General features: G+C 37.3%; 1 pseudogene; it reads left to right on the top strand.

Annotated features, from left to right (window-relative positions):
• The first annotated feature begins 14,248 nt into the window (after positions 1-14,248).
• On the top strand, positions 14,249-19,153 carry LOC116181949 (annotated as a pseudogene).
• The last annotated feature ends 1,585 nt before the right edge of the window (positions 19,154-20,738 follow it).

The following is a 20,738-nucleotide window of genomic DNA, read 5'->3' as shown; positions in this document are numbered from 1 at the left end:
TGTACTGAAAGCAATACCGATGTTTGAGAGCATGTGTGTAAAACCCGAAAGAGATAAGTAAAAAAGCGTAGGTAATCTGCAAAAACGCAAAATTAAAAAGTTCATTTTGCAGTTTTATGCTTCGCTCCGTGATTAATTACCGCTATATATAGAACAGGACCTAATAAAAGCTGGTATTAAGCTTAGTAAATGAAACCAAATCCACAGATGTCATTCCCAACGGGTGCCTCGACGCTGGCCGTCGCGTCGCATTCTAAACTATGGCAAGTCACATATCACATGAAAACTAATTTGTTTTAATTAAGAGAGGCTTCTACCTAGAGTACCGTAAATTGCTTCAGGAAAATTTGTGAATATTGGATAAATGAATTTATGAAAGTGGATCTGGTAAACACCACCTCTCCATAGAAGGGCGAAAGACTTATTTAAGGAAAAGTCAAACTGTTTATTCCTGTCGTGAAATATGGATGGGCTTGAGGCTAGAGTTTGGTTGTTGATGTTAATCTCGGTTTCATTTTGAGGCGGTGATGGTTAAACTCGCGCGATCGAATCTGTCCCCGTCAACTTAAGATTAATTCACTAACCACCTAATAAACGTGGTAGATAGTGTCCAGTAATGAAATTTTTAGGTTCCGGTTCCTTCCTACACTACGAGTTAATTTGTTTTAGTATATTTGTATCACTTCAACGCCTCCCTTACTTGTCATTAGCCAACTCGAGCGTTAGTAACTGAACAAAAAAAAATAAAGGCACACTTTTATATACTCTATTCATTTTAAGGAGATAGCGGTAATAGCATAGGTAAGCTTTCACCTTCAATGTGATTGGTTAAACCACGAGGCAGTATTACGCTGAAAAATAAAACGAATGAAGAATTTTTTTAGACTGGTGTTTCTGTTGCCAATTAAACAGTCGAACGGTCGTCAGCTGTTAATGTCAAAGATCCAACCAATTTGTTTTTTTTTTCTGTTTGTAGTGCTGGATATTTCTACTTTAAAATAATTTGGTGCCGTTTTATATTATTCTTCCTGTGTGTGCTTATCTTCAAACACAGCGCCATCTACCTTCTTGTAATGAATGCAGTATAGATGCGCTCATGAGTGCACTGAAATATGCAATACAGGTAAAGTTCATATACGACCTTTAAATTCTTCTTCACTTCAATAAAAATAAACGATGCGTGACAGAATTTCCTCAAATTCTTTTATGGAATTTTGGAAAATTGTTCGCCTTGCGTATCTTTAATTTTGGTCCTTTTCTTGCGGGAAATAAAGGCAGTCAACGAGATTTAAACTTTGCATCCCTTGAAGTTTATTCACTTGTTTACACGCCTTCCATTTAAAGTCATCGTAAAAAAACTTATGATATTTACTCAACGGTGCGTCACCCCTAACAAGGTTTTCGCAGCGACACTCGTTAAGTAGTTCAAAATCGCTAGATCAACGTTGTATTTTCGCTGATTTCAACAATCAATGTTTTCGCGTCATGTGATTTCTTAAATTGCGTGATAAGATGAGCATCCCTTGTGATTTTGCGAGCAGAACCTCCCCACTACGAGCCAGAGTTGAACGACAGCAATGTTTGGTTCCATTCCACAAATCCCAAATAGAGGATCCGATTGTTCAAGGTTGAACGATTCAAGGGGTGGATTTAGTCACCATATAAGTAAGGTAAATTGTAAATTTTTATATTTGTGTTCAGTATATGCCATTTTAATTTAAGGATGTTAGTCAGTTCGAATTTTGATGTTGAGACAATAATTAGAGATATCGTTTAAAAGTCTAATTATTTTCTATTCTAAAATCAGTACTAAACTGAAAATCTGCTAACATTTTGCTCTGTGCAATGGCAAACGGTCACTAAAGCACCCCACAAGCACCTGTTGATTCAAGGGGTTATTTAACATAGTAAAATTGAACGTGTCGTGATGCTAAGGGGCTTCTACTTTCTTTTGGACAAATCTTCCTTCAATTCTTCGACTATTTTAGGAGATCCTAAAAGGGAATGGAGAAAAACTGGAGGATATCTTAGAATTAGTATGAAAGTAACCTGAGAAAACCGCGAGAGAACGAAACTCAGAAGAGAATCCGAGCAGATTATGAGAGTAATTTAATGGGAAACTGAACAATACGAGTAAATGCGGTTCGCCTTCGAGAATCCTAGAGCTTTTCCCCCAAGGACATTTAAAAAGGAACTCGGGGAAATTTCCGGAACCTTGGTGAGAAGCGGAAAGGAATCTGGGGGTAGATGAAGAAGTTGAGGGAAAGTGGAGCTTATGGGATTTTTAAAATAACGACTTTTGAGGACAGAAACAGTAAAATTTTCGCGGAGGATTGGAGGAAAGGACGAGGAATTTGGAAATCTGAAGGCAAAGAAAACCGCAGGGGAATTTAGAGCTACGATTGAGTAAAGCATGAGAGGAACATATGAACTTGAGAACTTGAACTAGATGAAGTTGATATGAATTGTAGACTCTTGAAAGTGAAGCAAATTCTAGAACTAAATCGTTGTTGATAAAGGAATACCGGTACAAATGCGTGCTCATAAAGAATTAAATAAGCATGTGGCGCTATCTTATATTTTGACTATTTCGGTTGTTTTAAAGGTGGTTGGTAAATGAACGCAATATCTGCAAAAATTGGGCACAAATTTTGTATTGGTGCCTTTTGTGGGTTGTTAACTTTATGACTTTCATGTTCCATCACTATTTGCAACGGTCTTTCTTTCAACTTACCTGTTTCGTTTCATTCTTCATCACTTTGATTTTTCCGCGTCTTCCACATTTTTGATTTTAATCTCCTTCGTCACTATTATTCTTTAGTCTTCTCTTCTTCCTCTCTCCGTCTGCTCTCTAGAACCTCTATGACTTCTCTACGCTTCCCCATTCCTTCCTGTAAGTCAATTTTTCTATAGTCATTTTCGCATTCTCTTTATGTCTCTCTTCTTTGTTCTTCAGTTTTGCGTACTTCATCTTTCCTTTCATTCCCCTCCCCGCTCCTTCGTTTCTTTGATTTTATTTCTTTGAATTTCATGTTTTCCGTTTTACATCTAACGGTTTCCTTCAATCTTGACAATCCATTTGTTTCTCTTTCATTCCTTCGGCATTCTTATTCATTATTTATAATTTTTATCAAGCGAGTTCGTGTTATAATTCTTCACCTTTCAATTTTCCTTTTTCCCTTTATTCGATTTTTCGTTCTCTTCTCTCTGTACATTGCACCGTTTTCTCGCTCAGCTTCTGTGTATCTCTTCATTTTCCGTAGATTCTTTCTTCACTTTTCGAATCTTTTTTGGCATTAGATAGCAGGATATCCTCATGTATCGCCTTCTTTTCTTTATCTTCTGGACTGTCTGTCCTCTCTTCTTGTTTCTTACAATTTCACAATTTTTCCCTTTTCCTCCTATTGTTGCCTCACTGTTCTCTTTTTTCCCGTATTTTGTCCTCTACACCCATTTTCCTTTCGCCTTTTTCTTGTGTACCTACCCATTTCATGGCCTTTTAATGTTCCCTTTGTATTTTTCATATTTTGGGTATCTGTTCTTATTTGCTAGTTCTCTCGCTAACCTTTTCTGGCTCTCTTCGTCTCTTCCAAACGCATCTCGTTTCTTTATTCCTATAAATTCTTCTCAATTCAATTGATCTTATTTCGTCTACATTATTTGTGTATTTTTTCATACTTCCCTACACTTCATTTTTCACCATGTTAGGTCATCCTCTGATTACTTTAAAATATTGTACCCTTTTTTGTATTAATGGAAGATTCCTCTAACGTTCAGTACAAGTGCCTTTATACTTTATCCATCCACGTTTTTTAAATCAATTTTCATCAATGGTGTCTTTGTAACGACTTTACTTTTTTATAAAACGCCTGTCCGTTTGTTTTCCATTTTTCATAGATACTTCTTTTTCATTTCAATCTATTTGATTTCTTTCTATTTTTGAATGACCGTTTTTCTGGCATTCCGTTTTCCCCTTTTCTTCCGTATTGGCAACAATGTAAATTTTATAGATCAACCATGTAGATATCATTATAAAACGTATTATTATCCTTAGTACGTTCCAACGAGTTTCTTTATAGTCATCGCTGTTTCTTCTTTCCTTCCTTTTAACGATTCGCTTTTTCAAACTTTGAATTCTCTTCATTTTTCACGTATATTTTTTATTTCCTTTATCACTTTTCTTCCTCTCCTTTTCTCCTTCGATAGTGTTTTTATGCACCTTTCACCTTCATAATGCGGGGTTTAGTGGAGTAATCGCCCTTTACTTTATGTACGTGAAGGCCTGACTAATCTATCTCAATCATTTCTTATTGAAGCTTAGTTGAAATCTTTCCAATATGGATTATGGGCAGTCATAATATACAATATGATCTTAAAAAGAGCTCATCTAAGTCTCCATATTAACGTTTAGAAATGCGAAATCTTTGTTACCGATCATCAGGTACCGAGACTAAGATAGACGCCTACCCATTCACCTACATACCAGTTCTGTTAGACAATCTAAGAAGCAATGCTATAATTGTAAGAGCGTCTGACTTTACAAGTTCACAGTATGCATTCTATTGTATGATCTGTTACTGAAAAGCAATGACTTGCTCTTTGAACTTAAGGGATTACATTTAACCTATGGCACGATCAAAAGTAGTAACGTTTGCATTGTGTCAACACAGAGGGATAATTGGATTAGAGATGCAATTATGCAAAATACGTAAAGTAGGTTAATGCAATATTTAAATGATTGCAGAAATAGAAATTGCAGGGTGTACTCGTATCTTCCATTTGATATTTGCATCAGCGGATCAGTTTAATTAACGTATTTGACATCCTTTGCATAAAAGAAAGAGGGATTAAGTAAAAGATGAATCAACAGTTGCGCTTTAAAGGAAAATTGCGCTTTGCATAACAATGTAAAAGTAGGAATCTCAAGAACTTCCCATCTATTTCCGGGCAATACGATTTTATCTTGTTTGGATACCTTAAGAAACACTTATGGGGATGAAGATTTTATTTAGATAGCGAGCACATAACTAACAGGGACGTCAACTTTCCTACAAGTTTTGGCATTGAAAACAATTTAAAATGCTTAAGTCGGCATATACCTATGCTATAAATGCGACTTCTTATACGTAAATGTCGGAACTGTACTTTATCACCGTCACACCCTAAAGGTATGTAAGTTACTGCGACTCGAATTTCATATTCTTTAACATTCGGAAATTGCAAAACCGGTTCAAAGAAAATATAAATAAATAGCATCGATACGAAATCTAAGTTGAAATGGTGTAGTAAATTTTTTCTCCGGTACGAAAATATTTACACAACTTTATTAAAGATTGAAATTTGAATAAAATTTCATTTTTCGTTATTTCCCCTTTAACGAAATTATTTTTCGCATATGACGATACATATCTCGAGAGGCAAAAGTATACGTAATAACTATCACATTTTGTTACAAGTATGCCAAAAAAAGAAATAAAATAAATAAATTGGATATGGATACGAAAAATCTACATTTGATATTTTTTTCAATGATATTCGAAAATGGTTCTTAGTGTAAATTATATACAGTTTCGAGTGTAGAAATTCGATTTTCCTCGAGTACTATGGTTTTATTCGAATCTGATCTTTATGTTTTCGCATAGAGTAAATTTAAAATTCTCCGGGTTTTGAATACAGAAGCATACACGAGACGCGTTTCTCTTTTTATAATATACTAGAAAGAGCGGTGCTATGTTTATGCTAATAAACCAGCAGCGTTTTGTTTATCTGCGCATAATTAATCTCCCTACATTTCTATCTGTCTTGTCGCAAACGTTATTCAAAGAATCCGCCGAAGCGGTTTTTAGTGGAAAGGTTAAGGGGAAGCATTAAAACAAATGACTTCACAAATAGGGAGAATAAATCCACAGCGCAAACAATATGTCCACTTCAAAGGAGCAAACTATTATGAAATATGAAAGACTACCCAGAGTACAAACAATTCTTGGCACTATTTACAAAAAACACACACGAGTTAAGGGGGATCTCACACAGTTCATTTATGAGCATTTGCAGAGGTTTCATAGAAAAATTCCCCAGACTTTAGTTTCAATTATTTAGTGGTATATGATACATCGATCTCTTCGCAAGGAAATGTGCGATGTTTTTATAGTAATAAATTTTTCAATTTCTTGAAATATCAAATGTACGAGTAATATTGTGTACCCACAAGTGATTGGCTAAAGCACTAATAGTAGGTAATTTTAATTAAGTCTCCTGCCCGTCAAATCATGTTCGTAAATCAAGCGCAATAGTGCATGTTCCTGTTACATACGGTAGCAAATAAAAAAAATAAAAACTAAAATGAGCTGCCCCCAATTGAAAGGTAACTAGAAAACGTGTCGTTTAGAATGAAAATTGTGGAACTAAAAGTACTTACAATATTGTATAGAAAACTTATGAGGTTTGTTGAGGTCGTTTCTTATTTTCGATGGCTTTTAAAATTCTATCGGGATCTCGTATTGGCATATTCCTTGTTTTCCTGGGATCGACAAGCTCAGGTAAAAGGCAATCCAAATAAAAGGACACCAGCTTAAATTCCAGAAATTTGATTTCTAAAAATGGTTTCAGTTTTTAAACCCTTTGGAGTCCAAGCAGCAAATAAGCAATAATCTTGTAGGGTAATGTGAAGATGGCCTTGAATTTGGTAATACGATTTGTGATTGATATTCACATGGTTGTTGACCCAAAACGTAATTTTCTTGCTTTGAATGGCTTCCTCGGGTTTAGGGGGTTGTCTCTTGCTGACCACGGACATTTAATTTCCAGCAAACCTCTTTCCCCAATTAGGAGATGCAGCCAAGAAAGGTTGTGTTGCGTCAATAAACAATCCGCAGAGTGTAATTCTTGCCCCAATCATTTTCTCTATGGCCTCCTTAGCGGTGGCTTCGTTAACTTTACAATACTCACACGCCTGGCTAAACAACTGTTTTGCGTATATAATAGAACTCTGCAGCTAGTAGAATCCCTCCTTTTGCAAACATCGCCAAATTTTGATGCTGTTAGTCTCTTTCGGCGTTCGATATACCACAAACCGCAATCTTGAGATTTAGTAGCACTTTGTAGTTCGTCAATCTCGCTAGTAATTTTTTTAAGTTCTGTTAAAAAAATTTTCTTTGGAGGACTCAAAATCTTCTTGAATCTCGTCCGGTTTTTCACAAAATTCCCCAGAAGCCTGATTGCTTAGATTATTTTCTTTAAAACGATATTTTAACCGCTTCGGTCTCATATTTCTGGACAGCGACAGCGCATCGACTTTGGTAGGAATTTTTCTTACAATAAATAATTAATGCGCTTTCCTCCAATATATTTGGCTATATAATTGAATTGAAATGTTCCACGACAAGCGACCGTAACAAAGGACATACAGGGTGTCGAAATGTCCAAATTACAAGGGGTTAACCCCTATTCTTTGTTGGAACTTTTGGATTTGCAGCAAGTGGCCCTGGAATCGCCATAATTCGAATATTTTACACGCCTGTTACGTTGGCGGCGACTGTGTAACATTTCGAAAAAAGGCTTTTATATTCGAGAACACGGTGATCAGTTTGAACATCCAATACCTAAGATGGTAAATGTATTATTTTGAAAGTTACCCTCATAATCCACTCCCTGGGGGCTCGGGGATGCATTTTTTAGAGGAATCCGATGTCCGCCTCGAAACCACTAAACTTTTTATTTAAAAAATTTTTTGATTGCGTATACTTATCTCCCCATGAAAGATTAATGAGTATTGAATTCCTCATTGTTTGTCACAGGTGAATATTTCTTGTTACGCTTACCTCTATCTTTTTCCGTAAAACTAAAGGGCAGGCCGAAGTACCTTTAATTAATTCCCGGACTGTTTTTTAATAGTTTCTCATAAGGTGGTTTTTACACTCTATTTTTTTTACTACAACGTTTTCTTAGGGATGAGTGCCTAAAATTCGTTTATAACAGTTTCTGTCACCATCAGCAATTAATTTCTCGTAAACTATGCCGTACATTTCCACACTTTTTGAAAATGCCTCGGCAATTATATCCGCCTCTAGCTGAAGAGCCACTCCACTTTTTGTAACACTTATGTGATTAGGCAACTGTCTTATTTTTTTCGGCGACTTGCAGGTTGTACAAAATTTATTTCGCACACCCAAAAATAATACCTTTTTGGTTCTAAAACCAATTATAACGGCAGCACCAGATAAGGAATTATAGTTATTGTGGTATGATCGTTTAGACCAACTGCCATCGGCTACCACAGTTATAAGTGGAATTCCATTTTTATCTAAGTTCTCATCTTGTACGGCCAGTCTTTTCTCCTCATTCGCAGCATTACTCATTCCAGTTATCCACGCATCGCACACCTCCTGGTGAAGGGTGTCGTACATTCGGGAAGACATGCATGACATTTCCACATGATGCACTTGAAATAAAAGGTAGATTCTAAGCCGTGTACTTCCTATTTTGTAAATACCAAATTTTCTAAACTGCAATAACACCGTGCGCCGATATCGTGATTATGGACTGGATAAAATGATGTATATTTACAATACGACGCCCCTCTAATGATTGTAGATTACCATGTAAACGTGAATTAGTAGTCTTATTAGTCTCTGGTAACGTGTCCTTAAAATGTTTTTATTTGCAAAAAACCCTTTGATTTCAAGAACGCATATACAGGGCTGATTCATAATTCGAGGGCGACCATAGGGATCTCGGGAACTGTAAGAGATAGATACGTAGTTTAAATTTGGCAACGTTGCGTATTTTAATGCTTAACAAAATGCAGTTTGAAACTGAAAAAATTCTGACTACTGTCGGAGATATCCGGAAAAAAACGAAATTTTGCAAAATCGCTTTTATTTTTTACCCAAAATCGTCAGGAAATAAATCTTCATTTTCATACCTACTTTATGTCAGAAAATTTCAGTTTCCATGACAGAGGCAGACCACGTTTCCTTCCGCCTGTCACTTTACTGGCCGCAGCTGTCACTTTTACCGGCCGCCTCGTCACTTTACCGGCTGCACCTGTGACATTGCTAAATGTCTACAATGACTTCTGTCATCAGTGACAGATTGCCACTAATCAACAGTTCTAATTAAAAATTGAAATTTGATATTGAAATACGATTTCGGGTAAAATTTAATACAAAACTCGTCACTAAAATGACAATACCTGACTCGGAAATTAAAGTACTCGGCCCCAAGGAGCCTCGTCCTTCAATATTTCCTCGCCAGTAATTATGTATCATTTTCATGATTTTTATGTAATAGTATATTACGTAACGAGTGTTGAAAGCGATACTTTTCACACGAGTGTGAAAAGTGGCTTTCAAACGAGTCATGTACACTATTTTTCCTACGACTCTCCATACAACCAAAAATATACTTACATAATGAAACAAAAGTTATTTTATTTCGAACCAACTACTAAAACTATCTAAAAATACGAAATATATAGATTCAATTTCTCTTTAACGAACTATTGTTATAATTACTTTAGCAAAGAGGTACTTGCGAGGGTACTTGTCGTTTGGAGCTTCTGCAAGAAATTTACTAATATTATTAGACGTACGCTACTTTTCATACCTCAGCCGCAATTTAGTTGATAGTAATTCGAGTGTAGTGGATTTTGCCTCTTCCCTGATGTTGGGTGGAGTACACTCTACATCCATGGAAGAATCACTTTCCGCCATTAAAATTAAATAAGGAATTAAACGCGTAGCACAAGGGAATAAACTCAAGAATAAACTAATCGCAATTTTAGAGTTTGACGTACGCCTACTACGTTGAAGTTACAAGAAGATTAGACTACTACGAAAGCAAAACGTAACATGCGATTTGCTTTCTAATATATGGTAGATCTTATGAGAAAGCAAATCACACGGGTGCGTTTTGTTTTCCGTTACATTTTGCCATAAGTGAGCGAAATTGTCAATTTTCAAGTAAACATAATTGTAAGACATATGTCATTTTCAATGAAAGTCGTAGGAAAAAGATATTTCATAATAAATGACAAGGTGCCGCTTTTAAATTTTAAGTTTGACGTTTCGTCTCCAGTCAACCATCATCAACTTTGTTTTTTCTTATGGAACTAATCTTTACTTTTTGTGTTACTTGATAGACAATTTTTTTCTGATTATAAAATTTAAACCTTTTAACCTTTTAAATCTTTTAATCAGAAATGGCGCTATTAATTCGTAAAAAACGCAAGAAACTACGTAGGTACACTACCCAAGACAAAGTTTTCTAGGCAAAAAAGAAGATATTTTAACAATATTTAAAAAAATTGTGACATTTGTGAAATCAGAAAAAAATTCTGAATCAAATGACACAAAAAGTAACTTCAGATAAAAACGATTTTGCAAAATTTCGTTTTTTTCCGGATATCTTCGAAAGTAGTCGGAATTTTTTCAGTTTCAAAACTGCATTTTGTTAAGCATCAAAATACGCAACTTTGCCAAATTTAAACTACCTACTTTTCTCTTAAAAGTTTCCGATATCCCCATGGTGGCTCTCGAATTTCCATCAACCTCCTTTATAATTAGTAATTCACGGTTGGTTGGGAGTGTTTCGGAAAATGTTTAATTGGAATCATCGGTATTATTCTAAAATAAACCCCAATAAGTACTTGTAACCAATATGCTGAACGATGTGCCTCAGGGTGCAGCTGGGTTCCGAAACGCTGGAAAATCATAACACTGACTTAACCGACAAAACGCGAGCACTTGTTTACAATGCAATTCCTTATCTCTAAAATTGACACCTGTGCCATCGCATATCTCATTCAATTAAATTTTACTTTGATAAAGTCCCTTTATCAAGCATATGTGAGTTAATTTCCGTGAAGACGCAATATTCTTTACTTGTTGCTTAAATTCTGCATTCTAAATTACAAAAAAAGAACAATTACAACCTACTAAATTACCTAAAATTAAATGAAACTGAACAATCATGTTTCTATTTGTAATTCATTCCACCTCCGTTTCTAATTACTTTTAATAAAGTTAAGTACAGGCTGTGCCGCTTGTCATTTCCATATCTTTTTAAACGAAAATTATGCTACTCATGCGCTTTCTTTAGCAGCGCAGGAAGGAAGACCCTTATTGTCGGCATTATTTTAACCTAAAGGGCATACCCCCCTGGTTTACATAGCAATATATAATTTTTTCTCATTTTCACACCAAACTTCATCGCACGTCCCCTTTGGGCTTTGCCCTTCGACGGGGCGAGGTTTCTTAATCTCGCTTCTCCAGGCTCGAGCTTTTTTGAACGCGTACATTCCTTAAGAGCGAGTTGCAGGTGATTTCTGGAAGGACGCATTACATTTTCCTACAATTATGTGTGAGAGAATACTATGGTGCAAATTTTATGGAAGCCGCATATTTAGGGGAATAATTACTATGATCAGTTCCGAATCTGAGGGATCGGAGGATTTGAAGAATTTGGAGAATCCAAAGAATTCGACAAAAACAACAGAATGCTAAGAGTCTGCTGAATTTGAAAAATCTGCTGTAAAATATCAGCATCAGAATTTAAAAAAAAAACAAAAGATCTCGAAAATCTCATAGATATTAATAGAGATGTGTCCGAAATATATTCGACCTGCGTTCATATCTTCGCGTCAGATGGGTCTCGCGGCGCCTGCGGGAACCTTATTTATCGCCTCCCTTTGAATTTTAAGAAACTGTTCATGCGTATCGCCTACGATATATCGCTTATCGTATATGTATGAACGACGCCTTATTGGTGATGAATCATGGGTTTATTGGTTACGGTCCTGAAACTAAACAACAAGTAAAGCAAAACCACAATAACATATTAAGATTCGGATACGTTTCGACAGCAAGGCTGTCATCATCAGCGAACAAGTCGCCTTACTGTCGAAACGCGTTCGATTGTTGCGGTTTACTAGTGTTTTTGTTCTACTTTTGCCAGTTCAACAGCCACGCGTGGTTCCAATGCTTCCAGCTAAACAACAATCTCCACAGTGCAAGCGTCCAGACGAGCCATGGCCGAAAAAAGCCCTCATAGTCGGAGCCAACTCAAGCCGATGCTGATTGTTTTTTTAGGTTGTGAGTGTGTTGTGCATTGTGACTTTGCTCCAAACGATAGGGGTTTGACGACATCGAGATGACTCAGAGTAACGCGACGCGGGAGCTGAAGCTCATTTCAAAGTCTGCGTTCGAGAATTGATTTAAGATGTGGAAGTACCGCTGGGAGCATGTAGTTCAATCAATTGGGGACTACTTCTAAGGATGCCACGGCCCGGATGACGAAGAATAGACGCAGATGGGAAACACCTCGTATTTGCAAAAAAGGACCCTAATGCATTAACGAGTCTAAAAAGCGGAAGAAGGAGCTGAGAAATCTGATAGAAGAATCCCAAGAATCTGATGAAGCCCATAAATCCGATGTAAAAAGAACGAATTCGGACAATTTTAGAACTAAGAATTTGATTCATTTGAAGAATGACAAAACACCGAAGATTCTGAAGAAACAGAAGGCCCAAAGACTCCAAGGAAATGGAAAAACTTGAAAAAGTTGAAAGATGTCAGCCGATAAAAATGTAAAGAATGTGAAAAATCGAAAGAATTCAAAGGCACATAAGGATCCGAAGAATCATGAACATACAGAATCTAAAAAATGAGTAGAATTCAAACAATAGGCGAATCCAAGGTATCTTAAGTATTTGATCTTAAGTACTTGAAAAATAGGAAGAATTCGACGAAATGGAAGAATCCTACAAGTCGCACGAATTTGAAAGCTGAAGAACCTGAGAAATGGAATAATCACTGCACATGGCTCGCGTCCTTAAGATCGTCTCTGCTATTACTGGGTGGCAGTATAAATATCCTAAAATTGAAGCATAAGTGAGAAAGATACGAAGAAAGGAAAGTATTCAAAGACCCTGAAGTATCAAAAAAATTCAAACAGGTAATCCGAAGAATGCTGAAGAAATAGCAGAATAGAAAAATTTGAGAATCAGAATCAATCAATAAACTTAGCACAGCATCACAAGTCCGATGGGATTTTGAACCAACGAATCAAGGAATGCAAAGAGCCGAAAAAGTAAAAAAATATAAGACCTGAAGAACCAGAAGAAGCTGGGCGGTTAAAAAACCCCCTGAAGAATCGTTTTTACAGGATCATCGCTACATACTACGTTTTTGATACACCCTCTATCATGGAATGCCGTACATGTATAAGGATGCGACCTACCACACTATTTGTGGGAGCCGGTTACTAGCATCCGAGCTTGTCTCGAGTGGTGAAGTGACTTGAGCTTCTAAAGTGAGACCCAAGTGCGTGTGAGAAAAGTCCGAAGGAGCGGTTATTTTTATTTTGATGACGATCACATTCTCTGCATCTACCAGGCCGGACACGAATAGAAAACAATACATTAACGTAAAGGATATTACAATCCTTCGAATTTAATTAACAAATAACTTAAATTCCTAAAAAAATTTATAAAACTCATTATTTATAAGGAAGAAACTGTATCAAATTCAATCCTTTCCTCTTAGGAAACAATTCGCAGTGCAAACTTGCACCTCTTGGACAATATTTCTGTGGGCGCCCATGTGAATCACATTACAAAATGAAAAATGTCTTATATCCATATCGCGTTTTTTGTGGTCAACGCGGCGTACTTACTAAAAGGTTGCGTAAAATTCGTGCGGATCAGGATATCCGACTTCCTTTTCGTAAATACAACTCTCACAGGTACTGTAAATCTATGATAATATGAGCCGAGCGTATTTTATTCCGAGGAATTTCCAGGTGCCAATTTTCCCCGTATAATCGTCGAAGTGTGGTCACCGGGAAACCCGAGACCGAGATGAACCAGGAAGTAAAATGATGCTCGGTAAAGGGAATAATAGCCTGATGATTTCAGTTAGGTATAACGAATTATTATCTTTTACATCAGATGCACTAAATCTTGATAACGCCTGTTCCATAGAATTTCCATTTGATTAATAGTAAATGGATGTATTATTGTAATTTCACAACAACCCGATTTGCATGTTGATTCTGAATACTAATGGTAAATCCAGATTAGATACCAATAAACCAATGTATATAAACTGTTTACGTTACAAGATAGCGGAATCCCCCAAAAAGAAGGTGTTAACCATAAACAAGTTTTATAACTGTACGGGATGGTAATGAATGAAACGATTAGATTCGAGTGATGACGCCGGTTTTTACGCATTATTAAAAACCACAATGTTTCTCGTCTTTAGTAAAAAGACAGCGGTCGCCACAATCACTCCACGTATAGTTTGTATAATTTCGAAAAATGGACTGCGGGTGTAACGCCCCTTATGTAGGGCCTTCGCTAGAGAACACGTGTGGTGGTGGTGGTGCGTTTGTAATTTTTATGTCTCTTTTAGACACTTTTATTCGCAACAAATGTGACTTATCGGATGTATGTAACCGAGTGATGCCAAAATTTGAGCCCGATCCCGAATATGACTTCGTCGTGATAGGTGGCGGTAGTTCTGGATCAGTGGTAGCCGGCCGTCTTTCCGAAGTGCCCAACTGGAAAGTTCTACTGATAGAAGCGGGTGGCGACGAACCACCCGGTTCTCAAGTACCTTCGATGGTTATCAACTACCATGACAATCCCGATATGGATTGGAAGTACAAAACTGAACCAGAACCAAAGGCGTGCTCTGGCTACCCTGAGCGACGATGCAATTGGATCCGTGGTAAAGTACTTGGGGGTTGCAGCGTTATCAACGGAATGATGTACATGAGAGGAGTACCGAGAGATTACGATAACTGGGAGAAGGCTGGCAATCCAGGGTGGAATTACAATGACGTACTTCCGTACTTCATGCACGCCGAATCCAACATGGAAATTGGTACCGTAGCGGATCCCGGGTACCACGGTACTGCGGGACCTATGACCGTTAATAAATTTCGCGATCAACCCGAACTAGCGCAAGACATTCTGGATGCCGCGAAAGAATTGGGTTATTCTGTGAGCAATGACCTTAACGGAAAATTTTATGATGGATTTACAATTGCTCAATCCACCACCAGGTAAACATGTATTACCTTCATTTATCGATCATTACCCTCACACGCGAAAAGGAAGACACTTGATAATTACCTAATGTGACATAATACATAATTGAGTCATCAATTAACGTAAATACAGAATTAAACAAAGGTTTACCTCAATGTTGCATTAATTACATTTTATAGTTTTCCCATAATTCTATAAAATGCAATTAGTGTTTGCTAATCACGTTTGAATATTTTGTTTGACAAATATAGGTTCTAGGAAGAGCTGTACACAAAAATTGATTCGTATCTGCTATATAACACAATTTAATCATTTACTAGAGGTAATGTAACTGTAACGGTATTCATTTTCCATACATTTCGGGTTTGGTCTCAAAGTGTGTACTATTAATGCATAATAATGAATGTTCGCAGCGCCACAAAATGCAACGGACTGTGTCTAGTCCCGTCTAGGTTCTAGACCGTCTAGGAACCACTTGCTGTATTTATCATAAACAATTACTCAATGTAGCTCATACGGAGAATATTCCAGAATAATTTACGCTCTGATTGCGCCACAATATTACATGTGCGTAATCCCGAAAAACCTTGTTGAAATATCGTTTTATCAAAACACTATTTTATTTAAATTATTGAATTTGGTATTAGTACCTTCTTGTGAAAACCAATTGCAATTACCATCTTTCAGTAATAAGGAGGTTTTTACTAAGTTTCATTTTTCAAGAATTCTGAGCTCGATTCTGAGATTTAAATTGTTTAAAATTTTTCGTCAGTATTTTGGTCTGGAAATAATTTAAAAATCCGAAAAAAATCAGAATCGTTGATATTAATTTTGACCATTTTATTCACGAGGTTTCGTTGCGGATAATTGCGAATAAATGCAGGTTAATTATCTTTTAAAGTACCTGCCGTATGCCGTTGTATACGAAATTTTATTTAACGCACAAGGCGCTGTGCCATGACGTCACTCAACTTTGAGAAATTTGCTTTTAATCAAACGTTACATTTGGAGATCCGAACAAACTTATTTGTTATCACAATGAGTTTAATGTAAGTTTAATTTTACAGTTTTTTATCTAAAAAGCAGTTTTCCTATTCGAAAATGTTCCTTCGCGTATATTTTCCCATTCGTAAATCAAAGACCGTGCTACGAATGAGGCTGCTAAAAAGTTTTTTCTTCGTCCAGGAATCCGTTTATTCGTTTACGTACACGAAATGTAGGAGTTCTCGCTACTTAATATGTTTTTACGTGAAGTAATGACTTCACTCAATAAATGCACGTTCTAGTTCTTGAAACACGACGTTGAAGGATCGCGAAAATGACTAAACGCGTCTTTGACTATAACTGACCGTGACGTATTCTGTGTGTGGCCGGCTTAAGCAATCAGTGGCAGTGTACCTCATGTAGTATGTTACCAATCGCCAAAATTGGCTTAGAATTAAATTTTAACGCACCAAAAATGGTACCTTTCGACTCGCGAAATCTAGCTTTGAATTAATTTTTTAATGCACCGAAAATGGTACGTTTCGAATCGCGAAATGAAGTTTAGAACCCGCTTTCCCACTTCTCTCGCTATTGAAGTCTCGACTGGCGTACCTTTTTAAACGAATAGTAAACATGCATTTTTGTCACGTGTTCGGCTACAAACAGAATGGAACGAAATTCTTAGTTCGAAGAGATCATGGCGACCGGGCTCAAATCCCCAATACGGTTATTTGTTATCGCCAGACATACTTTTGATCATGTTAGCTATAAAGCGGCAGGTGTAAATTTTTGTATGTTTAATAAAATACAAATATCCAAATTTTTGAAACGGCAAAGCGGTCATTTTTTACATCCTCTGTTTGAGTTGAATCTCCGTCGAGCAATGCTTGCAATTCGGTGTCTTGAACTAAACTTGAACCAAACTTTTTCTGTGCTCCCTCGCGTTCTTTATCTGCAACATCGAAATTTCCCTCTCTGAATCGCAGCTGCATTTATGGGATAGAGCAAAACCGTCATAAGCCTTTACCAGAATTCCGTGAGCTTCAGCACACTTTTCTGAATAAAATAGTCGCTGTCCGTAAATCCTTTTTTTCTGGGACCAAATTGTAAATGCGTAGCGTGATGTAAAAAAAGTATTTTTCCCGATAAGTCGATAAATGAACTTTAAATTAAAAAAAATTAGATGTCAAATGTCTGGAAACTAAAGTCATCAAGCGAAAATTAACAGAACTGATTTACAGTAGGATTTTGATATCATTACATACACATTCTGAGAACAGGAGCTATGACTATAGTCAGAAATATCACATAGCCTTAGCTTTAATTTTTAAAAAATATTCGAGATTTTAAGAGGAAACCCAAAACGTATACTTATTTCTCTAGAATTCTTAGGTTTTTTTTCATATTAGGAATTATTATGCTCTATGACATGCTCGTCGTAATAACAGTTTAGTAAATTCTTAAAAGACAGAGAAAACACTGTTGCGCGACATTACTCATAAAAACAATATTCTAAATTAACTCTCGTTTTCCTATGATGGCGCCGTTATAATATATACATATGCTTTTTTTTTCAGAAATGGATCTCGATTAAGTACGGCCAAAGCATACTTAAGACCTGCAAGAAGTCGACCAAACCTGCACATTATGCTCAACTCTACCGCGACGAAGATAGAATTTGCATCAGACAATCGCCAGAAAAGAGTTTCTGCCGTCCAATTCTTCTACAATAACAAGCTGTTTACCGTCCGAGTGCGTCGCGAAGCGATTCTAAGCGCGGGAGCGGTAAACTCCCCCCATTTACTTTTACTGTCCGGAGTAGGACCCATCTCAGAGTTGGAGAGGGTGGGAATAAAACAAGTGCATGAACTTCCAGGTGTCGGCCACAACCTGCACAACCACGTGACGTTCTATTTGAGCTTCACAATGAGGAATCGTAAGGCGATCAACGATCTTGATTGGCCAACCGCGATGGACTACTTACTTAATCGCCGAGGACCGTTGTCCTCGACGGGTATGTCTCAAGTTACCGGACGAATTAACTCGAAGTTTGCCGATCCGAGCGGAAATCACCCAGATCTTCAGTTCTTCTTTAGCGGGTACCTCGCGAATTGCGCCGCGTCCGGGAGTTATCATACCGCTCAGGATCCGAAACAGCCGAACGCACCTAGAACTATAACGATGTCACCTGTCGTCCTACATCCAAAAGCAGAGGGCGGATTGGTTTAAGCTCAAAAGATCCCTTAGAGCCTCCTCTCATTTACGCCAACTATTTAACCGAGCAAGAAGATATCGTTCCGTTAGTTGAAGGTATTCGGATTGCGCAACGGTTGGCTAACACCAAAATTTTGAGGTACAAGTACGGTTTGGATTTAGTGAAAGGAGATTATGGCGATTGCGATAAGAAGCACGCATATGATTCGGATGATTATTGGGTATGTGCAATGCTTCACTCCACTGGACCCGAAAATCATCAAGCAGGTTCCTGTAAAATGGGGCCGGCAAGTGATCCTAATGCAGTTGTCGATAACAAACTGCGGGTGCACGGAATTATCGGTTTACGTGTAATGGATGCTTCCATTATGCCATCCGTGGTATCCGGCAACACTGACGCTACTTGCGTGATGATCGCGGAGAGGGGAGTTTCTTTCATTAAAGAGAGGTGGTTACGGATGCAGGGAAATGACAGGGCTAACATTGGTCCTCGATATCGAAATACGAAAGATGAGTACGAGTTTGTAACCGTCCAGCAGCAGCCTCGTCATCATACGCACCACGTTCACGATCATTCACATCCTCACCATCACGTTGGACAGTCCTACCCGAATTTCAGACATTCGGATGAATTCCATCGAAAACATCCCCATTTACCTAATCCCTTGCAAAGTTAATGTTAATTGTTCAATAACTTCTTTCGTAAACTTTGGTTGTTACTGTCTTACTGAACTTAACTCTCAATTTCATCCTGGAGATCTTGAGGTTTGAGACCATGCGTGACTGTTTCTTTCTTCAAGAAGCGCAAATTAAAGTAACTATTAACTAGGTTATTTTCCGTATATACGTATGGAGTTCTAGGCTGGAAGCAAATAAAGTAATGAGTATGATTTGTATTTATTTTAAGTGTCTTAATTTGAATCTTAGAACCCCTTCCCACGAGGCGTTTTTGAACCGCTGCAGAGTGGCACCGCTGGCAGCGATGTTTACCCCTTTACCTCCAGCACCGGAAAGAAAGAAGAACGTTTTTGAAATTTCTTCATTCACCGCATCTATCATCTTGCATTAGATCCTGTTTATATTTTATATAAAGATGGTTTTTGTTGGCTTGTTGCGAAGAGAAGACGAAGCTCGCTAAGCATTTTGAAAACGCAAGCTTCCTTCATAGTTTCATCCCACTCCTATTAGATGTAACGCCTTGGCTGCTTCAGAGAATGTCTCACACGTGACATTACCTGCAGTCCCTAGATCTTCAAGCGACCGTGCACCTTCTACAATCGTGAGATTGCAAAATCTTTCAAAATACCTGAGGGAAACAGAATACATTTGAGAAAGGATAGTGCAGAGTCCACGTTTGCGACATACCCAACGATTTGTTTTCCAGACACAATGGTTAAGGAAGGGGTTGTCACGAACTACGATTAACCAATAGTGTACCGTTTATTGTCAAACTTCTTCCATTGTTCCTTCTCCTTGTTACGTTCATAATGGGCCAACGTGACAAAATTACCTTAGATAAGCACACGGTAAGCTCAGGCAAAGTAGAGGTGGGTCGGGGTGAATATAGGGTTCTTCTATACAAACACAAATAAGCCAAAAAGGGAAGGAAACGGTCAAAGTAATCCGAATAGGCGCCACTTAGTCTTTGACAAATCTAGAGCGAGAGAGAGAGAGGAATACTTACTAAAGGGATAAACAAGGCAGACTAAGAGATCCTTGTTCTCGTCTTACTAAACTCGAAGGAATACACAATTGTAGGGAAAGAAACATAAACAGTATTTGATGTCATAAATGCGGGTGGTTTAATACTTTAATACAATGATCTCAAAATATCACAAATCTGACACTGTAATATATAGATCTGGTATGTCAAATTGGGAATTTAAAATAATCTCTAATAAAAACAAATGAGAAGCCAACACGTAGCCGGGGAAAGTATTTATCGAAAAGGGGCTTCCGCAGAAACAACGGAGCTATAATCATTAAGTGACTTTCAAACAAAGTAAGTCACAATTCATTAGTATCAAAACCCAAAATGTAATCAAACGTTAAAAGGGAAAAACGACGAAAACAACTAAATTCACCTTTGAACTACGGTCGCAACCTTCTGAGCTCAGAGGACGCGAAACTGCAAATCTGTAAACAGACAGACACACAAACAAAAAATATAAGAAAAGTAATGATTCGCGTTGCACAATATATCGCATAAGCAATGGTTAACGTAAGACACGAAGGGTTATTCTTATACGTAGAATTGCAATCAATACTAAAAAGAATCAAAAATTCAAATGACTTTACGACAAAACAAAATTTAGTTCGACTAAGGGTTGGTTTTTACAATCGGTATGAGATATCAAAAAGTGACATGAAGTCTTAGGAAAAAAATACTATAAAATGTACAAATAACTGAATCTCTCTTCAATGACAAAGAAATCTTATCAATTCAAATGAAAACAAACTTACGCGAGGAAGTTCTTCAGAGCAA

This window comes from Photinus pyralis, unplaced genomic scaffold (genome assembly GCF_008802855.1).
Source record: "Photinus pyralis isolate 1611_PpyrPB1 unplaced genomic scaffold, Ppyr1.3 Ppyr1.4_unclustered_Scaffold3030, whole genome shotgun sequence".
In the NCBI taxonomy this organism is placed as follows: Eukaryota; Metazoa; Arthropoda; class Insecta; order Coleoptera; family Lampyridae; genus Photinus; species Photinus pyralis.
The sequence above is the reverse complement of the archived record's forward strand: the minus strand, read 5'-3'. Positions and strand labels throughout refer to the sequence as shown.